The following is a 17,970-nucleotide window of genomic DNA, read 5'->3' on the forward strand; positions in this document are numbered from 1 at the left end:
GAATTCCTTACTCTTAGGTCTAAGTTAAAGGACACTGGTTAGAAATTCTTACAATCTGTAATATAGATACATTGATCTATAAACAGATAGGTACCGGGTGAATATAAAAAATTTGCATGTTAGAGTTTTGTTTTCCCTTGGCAGGTATCTTCTCTTGCCCCTGAGTGTTTCAAGAGCAGAGAGGTAATTTATTTCTTTCTTCCTTCCTTCCTTCCTTCCTCCCTTCCTCCCTCCCTCTCTCTCTTTCTTTCTTTCTTTCTTTCTTTCTTTCTTTCTTTCTAGTATTTATTTATTTTTGAGAGAGAGAGAGAGCAAGAAAGAAACAGAAAGAGAGACAGAGAGAGACAGAGTGCGAGCAGGGTAGGGCAGAGAGAGAGGGAGACACAGAATCTGAAGCAGGTTCCAGGCTCTGAGCTGTCAGCACAGAGCCCAACGTGGGGCTCTAACCCGCGAACTATGAGATCATGACCTGAGCCGAAGTTGGATGCTTAACCGATTGAGCCACGCAGGCACCCCGGTAATTTGTAATTTGTATTGAATTTAGCTACTTGGAAAGCAATTGATGACCAGGCAGTAGGACAAAAGACTTTCGAGCAGCCAAAGAGGAGACACCAGTTAAATATAGTAAATTCATGGAACTTAAGTGATTGAAGAACGCTTTAGGCCCTCATTCTTTGTCTATAGATTGTTGTTTTACACACAATTTAAAGATGTATGTTATCTCTTTTTAGGCTCTCAGAGATTTGGAAGTGGGCAGCGTGGATGCTGCTAGAAGGCAGTCAGTGGAAGGTAGAGGTGCCCACACCACCCAAGAGCACAAAGGAGACAGAAAAATTGTTATGCACAGTCACAGAATACACAGTGGTTTGGAGGCACATAATGCTATACCGCTTGATACTATCTGAGAGTGTCATGGTGGTAACAATAAGGACGATATTGATCATACAGAAATATAGCACTAACAAGGAGATTCTCATTGAGAAGCAAAAGGCCAGGCCCTGACAAGCTCACGCTGTGAGGTGTCTCCGAGTCAGCTAACTGGTCTTCTCCTGATGGCGCTCTGCCTCCGTGCCTTTTCCCCCTCAAACTTCAGTGGCACCTCCAAATGAACTGATGTGAGTATTGGATAAGATAGGAGTGGAGCAACTGAGAAAATGGAGTAAAACAATCTCTTAAGTTATTTCGGTACCGACGGTGATCTATAACAACTAAACCATAGAGGAGAACAAGAATGGCAGGACAACATTAATGCTTTCCAATTTGGAATGTAATAATTTGTGGGTTTTATGACATTTGGAAGCAAGGATGCAGCTGTATCACCAAACTTATTTGGGCAGGAGCATGTGTGACATGATTTGGCCAAGAGCCCTAGGCAAACTACAATAACGGTTTAGAGATATGGATTAAACTGCGGATCTCACTATGTGCAATAATTTCCCCAAAGCCTGATGTCTCATCTGATGACACTCAACGGGGGCTTTAGAAATCTATGGAGTTGTCGAATGAGGTGGGCACAACTCCAGGCTTTTGGGAGTTTCTCACCATTTCCCAACCTTTGAACCCTTTCATATCTTCATGATTTTTCCACTTTTGATCCCTCCTCTGTGATATCTTCCTCCACTTTCCATCTGGAAAAGTCTTACTCAACATTAGGACATAGTTCCCATGTCTCTTCTAAGCCTTTTCCAAGTTGGCTTGTAATTTATCTGTGTGTATATCTGTCCCTTTCACTAGATCAGGGTCCGACACATTTTGGTTTGTTTTTTTTTTTTTTTTTTTTGGAAAGCGACAGATAGTAAATATTTTAGCTTTTTGGTTTATCTGGTCTCTGTTGCACCTACTCCACTGTGCCATTGTAGTGCATAAGCAGCTGTAGTGAATACATAGATGAATGGGTGTGGATGTTTTCCAATAAAACTGTATTTATGGACACTGAAGTTTGAATTTCATGTAATTTTCATACATCACAAAATATACTTTTAGAATTTCTTTTAATGTTTATTTATTTTTGAGGGAGGGAGAGAGAGAGAGAGAGAGAGAGAGAGAGAATCTGAAGCAGACTCCAGGCTCTGAGCTGTCAGCACAGAGCCCGACAAGGGGTTTGAACTCACCAACGGTGAGATCATGACCTGAGCTGAAGTCGGACACCCAACTGACTGAGCCACCCAGGCGCCCCCCCGCTTTTTTATATATTTTTTAAAATCACTTAAAAATGTAAAAATCATTCTTAACCTGCAGGGCATCCAAAAACAGGCAGCAGAGGTTTTGGTGAACAAGTTCTGGTTTGCTGTGCTAGTTTTCTATTGCCGTGTAACAAGTACTACAACCTTAGCAGCTGAAAACCATACACATTTATTATTTCAGTTTGTGTGGGTCAGGAGGTTAGGTACAACTTAGCTGGATCCTCTACTCAGAGTCTTAAAAGGTTACAGTCAATGTTTTGGCAAGGCTGTGTTTTTCATGTGGGGGGGACTTAATTACTTCTGGGCCCATTTAGGTTATTGGCTGAATTCTTTTCCTATGGCTGTATGACTGGGATCCTCGACTTTTTTCCTGACAATCAGCTGTAGTTCCTTGCTATGTGGGCTTCCTGAACATGGCTCTGTAATTCCTCAAATGAGCAAGATGGGGTCTTATAAAATGTAACCTAATTATAGGGAGTGACACCCCAACACCTTTGCCTATTGTATTGATTAGAAGCAAGTCACTGGTCTTGCCTGCACTCAGGCAGGAGATTATACAAGGTCATGAATATCAGAAGGTGGGAATCATGGGCACTATCACCTTAGGGTATGGCTATTACACCAACCCCTACACTAGATGATGAGTTCTGGAGATAGCAACTGTGGAGGTGACTATAAATCATTTTGATATCCTCAGCATTAGCCCAAGGTCCAGCACATAATGGGTGTCAGTAAATGTTTATTGCAAGAATGAATGGATGGTTGCTTATACACAACCAAAATGGTAGCATAGAATTCTTGTAATTCAAGGCTGTTGATAACACTAAGACATGTTTGTGAGAAATAGGGTTTTAAGCAGAAAGCTAAATTTGGCTGACATTCTTGGATTTGGATTTATAGTTAGATCAGGTTCATCAGGTATCAAAAGAACTTTCCATGTGATGAGTAATTAGTTATTCAAACCACATTCCAGTCAATCAGCATAAAAACAAGATTGAAATAGGGGAATCCATTTTAAAGCTCTAAGCATGGTGCTGGTATAATGAAAAATTTCCAGAAACATTTTTCCAAGACCTAGCAAAGGTAGCTTCTCTGGTGTTTATTTCCCTGAATAAATGTGGCTAAAAATAAGGTGAATTTTTATTTAAACAAAGGCTACATACTTTAAGCAATAATAGGAAGTAAGTAAGAGAGAGGTAGAATGTGAAGTCAAAAGGCACCCCCCAAAAGATATATATATATATATATATATATATATATATATATATACACACTCAAGTAGGTTTCTATGGAGTGAACTTGACTGTGGGCAAAAGCCTCCAAACTGCAAAACTTTCCCCAAAGCCACAGTTACTGAAGATTTTTTAATTGAAACACATGGCATCACAATCTTCACACCTGTTTCATCTGCCAACTTTTATCAAACACCTATGTCTATTGCCATCTATTGCGATTTCTGTTGCATTATCTATCTAATTACCTATCTATCTCTTCAACTTCTGTTTTATGGTTCACCTGATTATTTCCTTTCCCATTCGGAGAAGGATTTGGGGTAAGAGTTCCTTTTTATGTGGTTTATTTTGCGTCCTGAATGGAACAGATGGTTTCTCTAAATGCACATCTGGTCATGGACTATAAAAGAGCTCAAACTGGGCTTTGCCAATGGAAAGCAAGACTTGGCTTCCCTTTGCTTTTGGGGAAATATCCTCTTTTACTGTGATTAAGAAAAATCTTCTTGGGGCGCCTGGGTGGCTCATCAGTTGGGTGTCCGACTTTGGCTCAGGTCATGATCTCACAGCTCCCCCTTTGGGTTCTGTGTTGACAGCTCAGAGCCTGGAACCTGCTTCAGATTCTGTGTCTCCCTCTCTCTCTGCCCCTCCCCTGCTCATGCTTTGTCTCTCTCTCCTTCAAAAATAAATAAACATTAAAAATACTGACAAAGAAAGAAAAAGAAAAATCTTCTCTTGATAACCAAGTCATAAAAGTCAGAGCCTCACTGTTTAGATTCAAATAGCCCAATAACTTTCTGTTAGCTTTGACACAAGTTGCTTTGGGTCGCAATGTTGCCAATTCTGCCCTTAGCATCACCTTCCCAACCCACCCAGTGCCAAGGAGGGAGGGTTAGAGATCTGGGTTACAGCTTGGCTTCTGATCTTGGCCACTTCATTTCTCTAGGCCTGTCCCCACATCTGTTGAGATGACTGAACTAGGTCATCTTTAAATCTTCTTCAAACTCAAAGTCTAGAATTCAAGGGTTATCATCAGAATATATACACAAATTTGCTGAGTGTCGATAATGTCTAGATTTGGCTTTGTTCATTTTGGAAAATTAATAGATTATTTTTGCCTTAATAAAATGTATGTGCAACTAAATTATGACTTTATTAATGAAATTCATACAGGGAAAATACCTTTGTTATTATACACCTCTAGCTCTTCATTTCCTAACCAAGCACACCAAAACAAGTGTGTTCTTAAGGAAGTTTTTGATAAAATAATGTTGCTTGGGGGATCTCATTGTTATATAATAGTAAACCAGATTGTCCCATGTTGGGCACTGGGCATACAAATGTGGATAAAACATGCACTCTTCCTAACTTAAATCCATCCTCCACATGGCTTTTGATGTGGATGAAACAGGTAAGATGCTTCGTGTCACTTTGAAACTCTTCAATGTTGTCCTTGGTTTTATCTATTTACTCAACAGACATTTATTGTGTGTTTACCATATGCCAGACATTGGGCTTGACACGGGGCTACAGAATGAACAAGACAGACATGGTGCTTACATTTCTAGAAGGAGAATTCAGGTAATAAATAGGCAAAGAGCAAATAAACTAGATTTTTTTTTTTCAGATTGCTGTAAGTGCTTGAAAGGAATAGAGTAATATGTGAGATAGTTAATCTTGGTCCAGCTTTACCAATGTGATCAGGACATCCTTACTGGAAAGGTGCCATTTAAACTGACCATTGAGGGGCACCTGGGTGGCTCACTGGGTTAAGCGTCTGACTTCCACTCAGGTCATGATCTCTCAGTTTGTGGGTTTGAGCCCTGTGGGCTCTGTGCTGACAGCTCAGAGCCTGGAACCTGCTTCGGATTCTGTGTCTCCCTCTCTCTTTGCCCCTCCTCCACTCACACTCTGTCTCTCTCTGTCTCTCAAAACTGAATAAACATTATACAATTTTTTTTTAACTGACCACTGAATGATGAGAAGGAGGAGACAGAGGATATGCTTGGGCTTTTAGATGTAAAAAGGTCAAAGTGAGAAATCCCTAGATATGTTTAAAGGGGGAAAAAAATAGAGAAAGCAACAGAAGCCAATTTCTAAAGCATGGTGAGCAAAAAGGAGAGTAATATGAGAAAAGTCGGACAGGTAGGCAGGGGCCAGATTATGTAAGGACTTATAGACTGAGGTACTTTCCCCCTAAATGCGATGGGAAGCCATTGTAAGGCTCAAGTGGGTAATGGCACGGCCTACACTGTTCTGAAAGGATTATTCTGGCAGCTCTGAGGGTCATAGTTGTATATACACATTGGCTGGAGTAGGGACAAGGGACAGGTCAGGAAGCATGGAAGCAGGGAGAGATGGCTGAGGTAGAACAGGAAGAGATTTTGGTGGTTTGGATTTAGGGTGTGGAGGTAGATAGGCATGGGTAGATTTGATTTATCTTTTGTAAATAGAGTTGTTGGGACTTGTTGACGGTAATGGATGAAGGAACTGAAAGAAAAGAAAAACAATCGAGGGTAATTCCAAGTGTGTAGTTTGAAGAATGGTAGATACTGGTATCATTTACAGAGCCAGAGAAGACCAGGGAGAATAGAGGTTTAGGAGACTAAGAGGAATCAAAGAATTCTGGTGGACATGATACATTTGAGATCTCTTTAGCCAATGCAAATGAAGACTTGAAGTTAGTGGTTGGATATATAAGAGAAGAAGATAAATTTGGGGCTTGGGAGAACAGAAATGGTATTATTATCTGGGGGCTGGTTGATGATCATTTAAGAAGAAAGAGAAGATAAAGAAGAGGAGAAGGGCCTTGGACAGAGACCTGGAACACACAAACATTTTTGGTCCCAAGTGGCAGAAAACAAGTTAAAACAGCTTGAGCAAATAAGGAAAAGAGGGAATTTATCAGAAAGATCCAGAGATATTTTAAGCAATGGGAAATAAGAACTGGAAAGGGGCTTCCATGGATTCCAGACATCTCTTTTTTTCCCAGCTGATTCTTTGCTGGGCCCTTTTGCTTTATTCTTTTCATCCCAAGGACAGCTCTTTAGGCTTCTCTCTGTGCATGGCCACCACATAGCTTTTACATTCAAATCTTTATTCAAGAGAACAATCTGGATTTATCGGTGGATTCTTATATCAAGTCCAAATTTACCAGACAGGATCTGATTGGCCCAACTTTGCTCACATGGGCACCATACTCCAATCAACTATGCCCAGGAGGGTCATGTGATAGAAACATGACTGCTAGGAGCTTAATCCTTTGGGTGAAGGCCACTTTTCACAGAAAGGAGGTTCCTGTCATTTGGGTATTTACTTCATCACCACCTGGGCCATACCTTCTTGCTTATTTCAATTTTGTACATGTGTCACTTGCAGTTCTAGTAGCTTCCCTCATACTCTGTGCTGATTCATGCTTCTCATCATTACTTTAAGCTGTTGCCTCTGACAGAAATGCCAAGGCCTATCTTTCTTTGTCTGTTTGTCTTAGTCTGCTGAGGCTACCATAACAAAATGGCATAGACTGGGTGGCTTAAACTATAGAACTGTATCTCTCACAGTTCTAGAGGCTGGAAAATCCAAGGTCAGGGTGCTGGCATAGTTGGTTTCTGGTGAAGACTCTCTTCCTGGTTTTCAGACAGCCTCCTTCTCACTGAATCCTCATATTGTGGGGACAGAGAGCGAGAAAGCTCCAGTGTCTCTTCCTATAAGGGCACTAATCCCACTGTAAGGGCCCCACCCTCATGACCTCATGTAATCCTAACTATCCCAAATCCCCATCCACAAATATCATCACGCTGGGGGTTAGGGTTTCAACATATGAATTTGGGGTGGGGGACATAATTCAGTCCATAGCACTGCCTAACTTTTCCCCGTTCAGATTCCCTGATACTTCCTCTAGGAAATCTTACTAGATTCTCCATGAGGCCAAGGGCTCAGCTACTGTTCTTTCAGATTGAAAGTGCCTGGGACACGTATGGATCTGAACATTTACAGTATTATGTTCAAGCCCCTTGTTTACAACCTGCCTCTCCTCAGGCAGGATCTGTGTTGGATTGGTTACTAAGTTTCAAGCTTCTGGCACACAGTAGGCTTTTATAGGGCTGGTAGAGCTTGAGAAAAAACTAGTTGAGGAGACAAGACAAAACCAATGGATAGATGATAATACAGTCTGACCAGTGCAATGGTAGGTTCAAGGTGCACAGAGGAAAGATTATTAATTCCAGCACCTGGGGAGGGGAAAGATAATTTTGCAGGGGCTGTGACTTCAGAGCTGGAATTTGGAGGGTGTTTAGGAATTGGTCCGTAAGACATTGGTGTGAGTGTATGTGTGTGTTGGGGGGGAGGGGATGCTGTGATGAGGATAGGAAAGCCATTTTAGTACTTCGTGTGGTATTGAAACCTAAAAAGGGATATGTCACTATCCCTGCCATTGAGAGGTGCATTTTAATTAGGTAGGTGGGAGTGAACTGAATCAAAAAGCAGGGCTGCTAGATCTAAGTGCGGAATTCTTTGCTATTTGCTGATAAGAAAGCCAGCCGGTAATGCCGCCAGTGATTTGTAACAGAGAAACAAATGCATCTGTAAAACGTTCAGTAAGAGGACTCCCTCGGCCTCTTCCCCCTGCCTGCGTGAGAAGGCCTAGGAAGGCCTGGGCAGAGAAAGGGAGGATCAGCCAGAGAAGGGAGGACTAAAAAGAGAAGAATCTATGGACAGGAAATGCCTGTTCTTATATTTTTTTGACTGTTGTGTGCCATCTGGTAATAGTACTTTATTTATAAAATACTGGTGGTGATAACATCCCTGACCAACATTGTTATAACTGGGCTTATGATTTCTACCACAGGCCATGTAGAGCACATCATACCTATTGTGGCACATAATCTTCAGAATACCTAACTGTATGTGGTGGGCACTACCTAGAGAAAATCCTCATTTTCCACCTGAGGAAAATGAGGCACGGCTAAGGACAAAGGAATTGTGATTCTATTCACCACTAGGGCTGGGTGGCTTCTGCTTATCTTTCAGGGTCTCTGCTCACAAGTGATTCCTCAGAGGGGCCTACTGTCACCACTTAGTCTTAAGTCATTGCCCTCAGGGCTATCTCAGAGCAACCTTTGCGCTAGGGCTTTGTATTAGTTCTCTATTGTTGTGTAACAAAGTGCCAGCAAACTTGCTTAGGGCAACACACATTTATTATCTCGTAGTTTCTGTAGGTCAGAGCCAGTTGCCCAATGGAGCCTACTATTTAGTAGGTGCTCAGTAAACGTGTGCTGAAGGAATGAAGGGTTTGTTCAGGGTCACACTGCTAGTCAGCAAGGCATCCTATCTTTCCACTATAGCCATTCCTGCCCAAGAGCATAAAAGGAAGAAGATGAAATATTGTGTAGGAAGGAACCATTTTGCTGCTTGATCAAAGTCATTGGAGACTCTGTTCTTACCAAGATTGTTAAGTTAAAATGTGGCCTACTTGGCAGAACTTTGTTACCTGGAGTGTGGGGTGTTGACTTTGATATCCACTAACTGATGTAATGGCTTTTCTTCAGCTTCATTTTCTGTTTGTCACCATCATAATTGAAAGAGCTCAAACAGTCCCTTCTAGGATTCGAAAAAAAAAAAAATGGAGGGAAAATGCTATTGTTTTCATCCTCACATAAACTTTTAGCCTTGAAAGATATGAAAGCCAGTTAGAATTTGATAAAGAAATACCTACCATGGTCTAGTGGAAAATGTCAGATGGAGTAGACTTGACTGCTAGTTTTTTTTGTTTTTTGTTTTTTTTTTTAATTTTTTTTTTTTCAACGTTTATTTATTTTTGGGACAGAGAGAGACAGAGCATGAACGGGGGAGGGGCAGAGAGAGAGGGAGACACAGAATCGGAAACAGGCTCCAGGCTCTGAGCCATCAGCCCAGAGCCCGACGCGGGGCTCGAACTCACAGACCGCGAGATCGTGACCTGGCTGAAGTCGGAAGCTTAACCGACTGCGCCACCCAGGCGCCCCATTGACTGCTAGTTTTAACCATAGCTCTGTGAACTTAGGAAAAGTTCTTAACCTCTCTGGACCTTAATGTGCTCATTTAAAATTCATCCTACAAGGCAGGGTTGTCATGAGTTTTAAGGGAGGTTATGTGGGTGAAGTTGCTGATGTTTTCTAGGCTCTAAAAAAATGTTTGCCTTCCTTTCTCATTGTAGACTGTGGAAGAGTAAAATAACTTTAAAATAATGAGACCGTGAGATGTGCAGAGAGAGCAGGAGCTATCAACTGCCACTTCCCAGTCCCGGGTTAAGGAGAAATGTGCCCTCCAGTTCTGCTTTAGGCATGGAGAGGAAAGGATGACCTGAGAAATATCTACCCTCCTAACACGGGGAGTGGGTTACCACCGAGAGGACAGCAGTCCTCCGTTTAGCCAAATTGCCATTGTTGTTCTCTGAGGCATTCTGGAAGCAAGTAGGAAGGTCACTCTGTAGCAGAGACCACGGGACCACAGCAGGCTGCACGAGGATGCCCCACTTTTACTACTTCTTCTCTGTTGAACAGCTTGGAGGAGAGTGCCTGCCTGGCAGGATCAAGGTTGAAAGATGAGCTTCTGTTTTGTTCTCTTTGTCTTCTCTTTCTGTTTCAAGCAGGTAATTGAGACTTCACTTTCTCTTGCTCCCAGGGAAAAGTGCTTTGAAGTTGACTGAAGGAAGCATGTTATTTTGGCTTTGGCTTTCAGTGATCTCACCAGGAAACAGGGAGAGAAGTGAGTGCCTTTGGGAGCAGGGAGGCCGAAACTCTAAGAGGAGAGGAGAAGTTGGCCCAGGACTAGGAAGGGACAGGCGTTGGTGATTTTTGTAAACAGGGAGGACCCATGTCTTCACAGTCCCTGGAGGTGGCAGGACCCCAGAGGAGGGAGACCATGAGGGACACAAAGGTTAGATTTGAGGTCCCAGAGCTTCCAGGTCCAACCAATCTCAGTGACCAAACCTGGCATGAGAAGCAGATGCTCTTGGTGTTCTGCCCGCATCTCCAGACCCCATCCCTTCTGTGTGTTCCTGTGGATTTTCAACTTCGAGTATGTATACCTCTTTGCCATAGATGTTCCTCAAACGTGCCAGGGAATTAACACCTGTGGGAGGATCTCTCTTCCAGTGACTCCAGGGAGCTGAAGTATAAATGCCTCAGCTCCCTCGCCCCTTAGGATAACTTTGAAGAATGTATTTCGTGATGTTTTCCATAATTTCCCCCATGGAATCAAGCTGCCGTTGCCCAATCATCGAATTGCTGTCTTTCCTTCCCTGCCTCACCTCCTCCCTCTCATATCAGTTGTGCCTGCACCTCCCAAACAAACTGCTTGCTCTCAAGTCCTTATCTCCAAGTCAGCTTCTGGAGAACCCCAAGTAAAGCATCAAGGAAGCAATAGAGGGCCCCTCCCCTCATGGAACCATGGCAAAGACATTGAACGCATCAGCAGTGACCAGTATAGATCAGAGACCAGAGGAGTCTTCCTGAATTTTCTGCTGTGACACAGATCTCAGCACCTTTAAATGTCTCAGGGGTGAGTAGAGTATAGCAGTCAGGGGTCCCACCTGAGTGACGGCCAGGAGAAGCTGTGAAAGACCAAAATGGGTGAAGATGATGGAGTGTGCTGTCTAAACCTACTTATCTTACTATCTGCTTATCTTTATCTTTTGTTGTCTCTGACCTATTTTACAACTTTGTAAGTCACAGAAAACTGATGCTAGGGAAAGGACTATTGTCTATAGGAATGCAAATTAGTCATGTCTGGTGGGATGCAATTGCTTATTGCTATATGGACAGATCTGTTTTGTGTCCATTTGCAAATTCACTTTGGCATTCCTTACCTGCCTAAATAGGTGTGGTTCTTTGAACTCCTCTAACACTTTCCAGGTTCTCTCATTCTTTAGTGAGTCATATAAAATTTTTGACACACGTTCATGTTATATTTGTATGAAAGTCATGATTGCACCTTTTAAAAAAGTTATCCTTTAGCATGACTAAGATGAAAGCTGCCCCCAGCCTGGTGAGATGGGGGCAGAGTCAGATTTAAGGAGGCCTCTGGCAGGATGCACAGGAGCTCAGTAACATTGGTTGTTGCCTTCAGGGAGGGAAAGTCTGTGATTCAGGAGTGAGGTGGAGGGCGAATTTTTGTTCCTTTTGAATTTGGAATTATTACATATTCAAATGAGTAAAAAGTATGAAGAAAAAGCTAAATAATTAAAATTAAATTGAATTAAAATGAAAATTTAAAAATTAAATTAATAAAAAACCTTACCAAGACCTAAAAAAAGTTTAGTGTCTCCAGTGGCCCCTCTGGGTCATGAGTTTGGAGTGGAGGGAGAGTGGGTAAGTCTTTACTTACATTGGCTGTTAAGGTTTCTTTTGTGGAAACTTTTTGGAGGTATTACAAGTGTTGAAAGAAAGAGAGGAAAAAAATAAAAGAGAGAGAGAGAGAGATTAATCCACATATCTGGACAAAGATAATCTCTGCTGTTGGGCATGTGTGTAGCCGATTGGAATTCTCCACGAATTCAGGTGTGCCCCAAACAGTTATGTTGGTTTTTCTAAATCATTTTTCCATGTTCATTTTTCTAAGAAGTAACACATCAAAATGGCACAAAATTCAAAAAGCACACAAGTTATAAAGTGAAAAGGAAGGCATTTCAGTATATAACAGTTTTTTATTTAAAAAAAATCATGCAATTTTGTTTGATTCCTAGTGTGACTGTGCTTGTTTTAGAATAACCATAATGTTCATCTCCTCATGTGGCTAGAAAAGTAGCTTCTCTGGGGAGTGCCACTGTGCCCATCTTGTATTCTCACCCTTCCTGGCCCAGAGCCCCACAGATCAGAGGCTCTGTCTCCATCTGCTGAGCATGGTCTGACCTCTTCTCTGAATGTTTATTATTTTACCTTTGCAGGGAACTAAGTGAAATAGTGACAGTCATGTAGGCCTTGTGAGCTGAGTGGAAAGAAAAAAAAGTTTTAATTTTATTGCAGTTGAACCAAATAACAATAATTTTTTTTTTTTGGTCAAGGTTTAATAGTTGAATAGCTTATGCAGTAGTAGGTTTACATCCATGTTCTGACGATAAAACCAAATCTAATTCTAGGTTCAACTAATTACTTGTCGAATGCTTTAGAAATGTAATGTGCTTATATAAATGCTTAACAACTATAGTGTGGTGTTATTTTGGAGTTTGTTTCCTTATGGGTAGGGATTCCAATTATCCTTTTGACTAATTGGATAAAATAAAGTAATAACATTGATTTTTATTATAGGATGTTAAATACCAGCTGAAAATGGCATGATACTTCAACTAAAATGGCACACATAGGTTGGATTTTTCTCAATTCTTATTGACATGGAAAGGCAGTTGAAGTGTTTACCAGATTCTGGGGCTTGAGTTTTAATCTAGAATACTCATAATTCGCCTTTGTTTCTAAGTTTTTTATCCAAATAGCTACACCTGAAATTGTAGAGTTCTCTTTAATTGCATCTATAGTTCTTACCTCTGGGTAACAGCATCAGTTTTAAGTGTTTTTGAAAAATATGGGGCGCCTGGGTGGCGCAGTCGGTTAAGCGTCCGACTTCACCCAGGTCACGCTCTCGCGGTCCGTGAGTTCGAGCCCCGCGTCGGGCTCTGGGCTGATGGCTCAGAGCCTGGAGCCTGTTTCCGATTCTGTGTCTCCCTCTCTCTCTGCCCCTCCCCCGTTCATGCTCTGTCTCTCTCTGTCCCAAAAATAAATAAACGTTGAAAAAAAAAAAAAAAAGAAAAAGAATTTATTCATCGAAACAGATAGCTAAAGTTATACCTGTAGTTAGACTTCACACATACACATATATTTATTTCATTTAACATTTTGTGTAAGTCTTCACAGATTCAGAAATTATAACAAACCTGTGTCTAAGTCCCCATTTCTCTGGAAAATTGGGATATTGCTAGCTGCCTCAAAGATTAGTTGAAAGGATGAGATGACATATCTATGTAATATGCTTAGAATATTGCCTGGCAAAAAATAAGTGCTTCATGAATGTGATAATAATAATAGTAATTATTAGTGGTAGCAGTATAATTTTAGTTGTACTGGTTGAAAGATCAGGGCAACAGAAGACTTTTAGAAGAAGCTGATATGGAAGTTGAATTTTTTTTTTTAAAGTTTATTTATTTTAGAGAGAGAATAAGAGTGAGTTGGGGAGGGCCAGAGAGAGAGGGAGAGAATCCCAAGCAGGCTCCCCACTGCCAGCTCAGAGCCTGATGTGGGGCTTGAACTCAGGAATCGTGAGATCATGACCTGAGCTGAAATCAAGAGTCAAACTCTTAAACAACTGAGCCATCCAGACACCCTGGAAGCTAAATTTTGAAGCTGGAGAAAGAAGAGAAAAGGGGTAAATGAAGAAGAAAAAAGGCCCAGAAGGGCAAAAACCAGCAGCAAGTTCCAGTGGTATATGTGGGGAATTGGAAAATGGAAGGAGCAGAGGCAGGTAAGACCAAGAATGGGCTCAGCTAATGCATTTGAAACTTATTCTAAAAATAAAAATTTATCCCGAAAACCAAGCCATTAGCCATAAATGAGATAATCAGGTATTCATTAGCAGTTATCCTGAAGAAGTAATAAAGCAGGTGCCCAAAGATATGCTTTCAAGAATGATTAAATAAAGTGCTACCGATATATCAAAAATTTAGAAACCACCTAAACATTCAGCAATGGAGAATGTTTATTAAATAGTTTGTGCCAGGGGCACCTGGGTGGCTCAGTTGGTTAAGCCTCTGACTCTTGGTTGCTGCTCAGGTCATGATCTCACAGGTTTGTGAGTTACAGCCTCGCATTGGCTCTGGGCTGGCAGCATGGAGTTTGCTTGGGATTCTCTCTCTCCTTCTCTCTCTCCCTCTGCCCCTCCCCTACTCGTGCTGTCTCTGTCTCTCTCAAATAAATCAATAAACTTAAAAAAAAGCTGTGCCAACGTCACAATGATGTTTATGTGCTTTTATCTGTTAGCCTGGCAAGTTGTGCATATCCTGTCGAGTAAAAAAACCAAACAGGCTTTAAAATAGCTATGGTATTGTTTTATAAAAATACACGCATATAGAAGTGTTGGTATTCTGGGAAGAATCTGGAAGGATATACATGGGAATGTTAACAGTAGTTATCGCTACGTTGTGGAATTCTGGGTGATTTAGAGGTTTCATGATTTTAATTTTTCTTATCTATTTTTCCCAGTCATTTTGTAATGAATACGAATTAATGACTTGATTGAAATAGCAAAAGGGAAGGAAAGTGATTATATTGTGTCATACTAATGTTGTTCATAAATTAAGGGCAGAACTCTTTTGTGCAAGAGAGAACAATTTCATAAGTGGTGCTGGAGAAAGCAGATTGCAGGGAGTGGGAGGCGAGGAAACGCAGAGTCAGCATAACTGCCTGGAACTGAAGAAATGAAAGGAAACTCCGTAGCATCTAGAGGAAGTCGTGGTTAAGGGAGGATTTTGAGAAGGTGAGGCAGAGCCCTGACCTGCGTACATTTATTCCCAGAACCCACTCGTTTCTCTCGTACATTTATTATTCCCAGAACCCACTCGCTTCCCTTCCTTCCTTCCTTCCTTCCTTCCTTCCTTCCTTCCTTCCTTCCTTTTTCTTTCTTTCTTTCTTTCTTTGTTTCTTTCTTTCTTTCTTTCTTTGTTTCTTTCTTTCTCTCTTGTTTATTTATGTTGAGAGAGAGAGTGAGAACACAAGCAGAGGAGGGGTAGAGAAAGAGGGAGAGAGGGAGAGAATCCCAAGCAGGCTCTGAGCTGTCAGCATGGAGCCCCACATGGGGCTTGAACCCACAAACCGCGAGATCATGACATGAGCTGAAATCAAGTCCGATGCCCAACCGACTGAGCCACCCAGGTGCCCCATCGCCGTTTCCCTTTCTTGACAAATCTCCTTATCGGGACAGCACTCCTCAGGTGGTCTGCCACAGATTTTGCACTTTCTGGGAGACGGCCAAATTTTGGTCAAAGTGTCAATCCGTATTTTTGCTATAACTGCATATATCATGGGAAGGTCTATCAGGTAGGAGTGGCGGTGACATTCCAACTTAAACAAATCCCAGTCTTGTGTTACCTCTGAATTTTTTATGTTGACTGCAACAGCATTGCAAACACTAGCCTTGAATCGAGAGAATGGGTTCTGTTTGTGTCACTTATGAGCTTTATTTTAACATTGGGTGAATTCTGAAACTAAAAGAAACTATGGTTTCAGTTACAGGGAAACGAGTGAATACAAGTGAAAATGTCTATCGTGAAAGGTAGTATGAGGTTTAAAAGCCACCATGTACGTGAAGGTGCTTAGGAAACACCAAATCTAATAACGTTTACAGAACACTGATACATATTAAGTGATGTTAGTACCTGTGCTCCATGGTAAAATTCAAGTGACCTCCAGGGGCAGTGATTGTATGTGGTCCACTGGGCATTACTGTTGCTAACCAGTACCTCCCCTACCACACTATACAATAAGATTGCATGCATATGGCTTGTGTCTATTCATGTGTTTTGAGGTTTAAGTCATTGACTTGTCGATACGGGTCACGATTTACAGATCGATTAGACATTGAGTTCCAGGAATTGATTCAATGAGAGCTCGGGAGTGAATTTTACAGTGATTTTTCAGAAACAGTGAGGATTTTTTGTATCGCTGGTGTGTGGTTTTTTATGAGCTAGACTTTTTTTTATGTTTACCCTTAAGAAGGGGGTGTTAGTGAATGACGATGTGTAGATTGGTTGTGACCATTGAAGGGTTAATGCTCATGCGGTGCTTCATATCCTGGAAAATGCTGTTTATTCCGTTACAACACATGGTTCCAGTCACCACCATCCCCAGGAGTGGTAAATTGGTAGCCCTTTCTGATGCTTTGGGGTGACAGAAAGCAGGGAACACCGTTATGACTTAGTGATTTCGGCAAGGGATATTTTGAAGTGCTCTGAAAGCAAATTTCCAGGCTCTTGTTAGAAAATTAAGAGAAAGCTTATGGAAAAGGCTCATTCCACAGTGCACCAGGGTCTTTGGATAACAGCCTTGACTTTTCCAGTGCTTTCATGTAATAAAACTACCACTTACATAAGCACTAACTATATGGCAAACACCATTTGAAATGCTTCACGTATATTAACCAACTTAATCTTTACAACAACCTTCTGACTTAGGACCTTTGCTTTGCCCTGTTTCAAATAATGTCACATACCAAATAGGGGACAGAGATGGGGCTTGAACCCAGTCAGTCTGGCTCTTGAGCCTGGACTTTTAATCGTGATGCTGAGTTGTCTCTTAAATTTCATCTTCACAATGGCCCTTGAAATAGTCAAGATAGATTTTATTATCGTCATGTTTTGGGGTAAGAAACTCAGGTTTTGGTGATCGTAAGGGACACAACTCAATTAAAATCAGTATTCCAGGGCCTGCCAAACCTAAAATCAGTATTCCAGGGTCTGCACTGGACCCTGATTAATTCTTTTGGTTGCCGGGAGACAGAAGCAAGTCAAAGAGCTTTATGCACACAATTCTAGGCTATACTATTCAGTTATTACCTGTTGTTGTAATCTTCCTGTGTCAAACGTTTCTGAGTCCCAGTACTGCTCAGTGCAAGGGTGGGGGCTGGTGACTGGGGAGAGGAACATCAGTTGGATCTTGCTGAAGCCTATAGCTAAGGCCTTAGAGAGACTGGCCCTACAAGAGTAGGGAATATATAGCTGCTTTTAAAGGTTTTCTCTAGGGGCACCTGCGTGGCTCAGTTGGTTGAGTGTCTGCCTCTTGATTTCAGCCCACTTCATGATCCAGGATTGTGGGACTGAGCCCTGCATCAGGCTCTGCATTGACAGCACGGATCCTGATCGAGATTCTCTCTCTCTCTCTCTCTCTCTCTCTCTCTTTCTCTCTGTGTGCCCTCTCCCCGGCTTTCACACACACTCTCTAAAATGAAAAAAATAAAAATAAAGTTTTTTCTTGGGATCATAAATTGTGAGCCCATGTTGGTTTCTGACTGGAACCTACATTTTGTCTTTCTGAGGATATATGCATGCAAGCCAGATTTCTAAACAAAGAGGCTTTTTAGCTAGGAAATTTGCAGATGTCATTTGCTTTCCTCTCTCACTGCAGATGTGAGGTCTATCTTTTAGGAGGGGACACGGGGCCCTTAGCATTCCCTGATGTCAAGGTCAATGGCACCTTTCTAGCAAGTCCTTTTGTGCCTAGGAGAAGAGAAATCAGAGTGGTTTTATACCCCATTGTGGGTCTTTGGAGGATTTTCCATAACAGTCACAAGACTAGTAATTAATGGAGTCAGAACTGGTGCCCAGGGCTTTGGACCTCTCATCTGTTGTTGCTTCCAGGACCCCATAGTACCTCTATTAAACCTTTTGAAATTTATTTATTTAAAAACTTTACTGTTTCACCTTCCACATTGACTTTTTAAAAAAAATTTTTTTAAAAATATTTATTTATTTTTGAGAGAGAGAGAAAGACAGAACATGAGCAGGGGAGGGGCAGAGAGAGAGGGAGACACAGAATCCGAAG

This window comes from Leopardus geoffroyi, chromosome B1, assembly GCF_018350155.1.
Source record: "Leopardus geoffroyi isolate Oge1 chromosome B1, O.geoffroyi_Oge1_pat1.0, whole genome shotgun sequence".
In the NCBI taxonomy this organism is placed as follows: Eukaryota; Metazoa; Chordata; class Mammalia; order Carnivora; family Felidae; genus Leopardus; species Leopardus geoffroyi.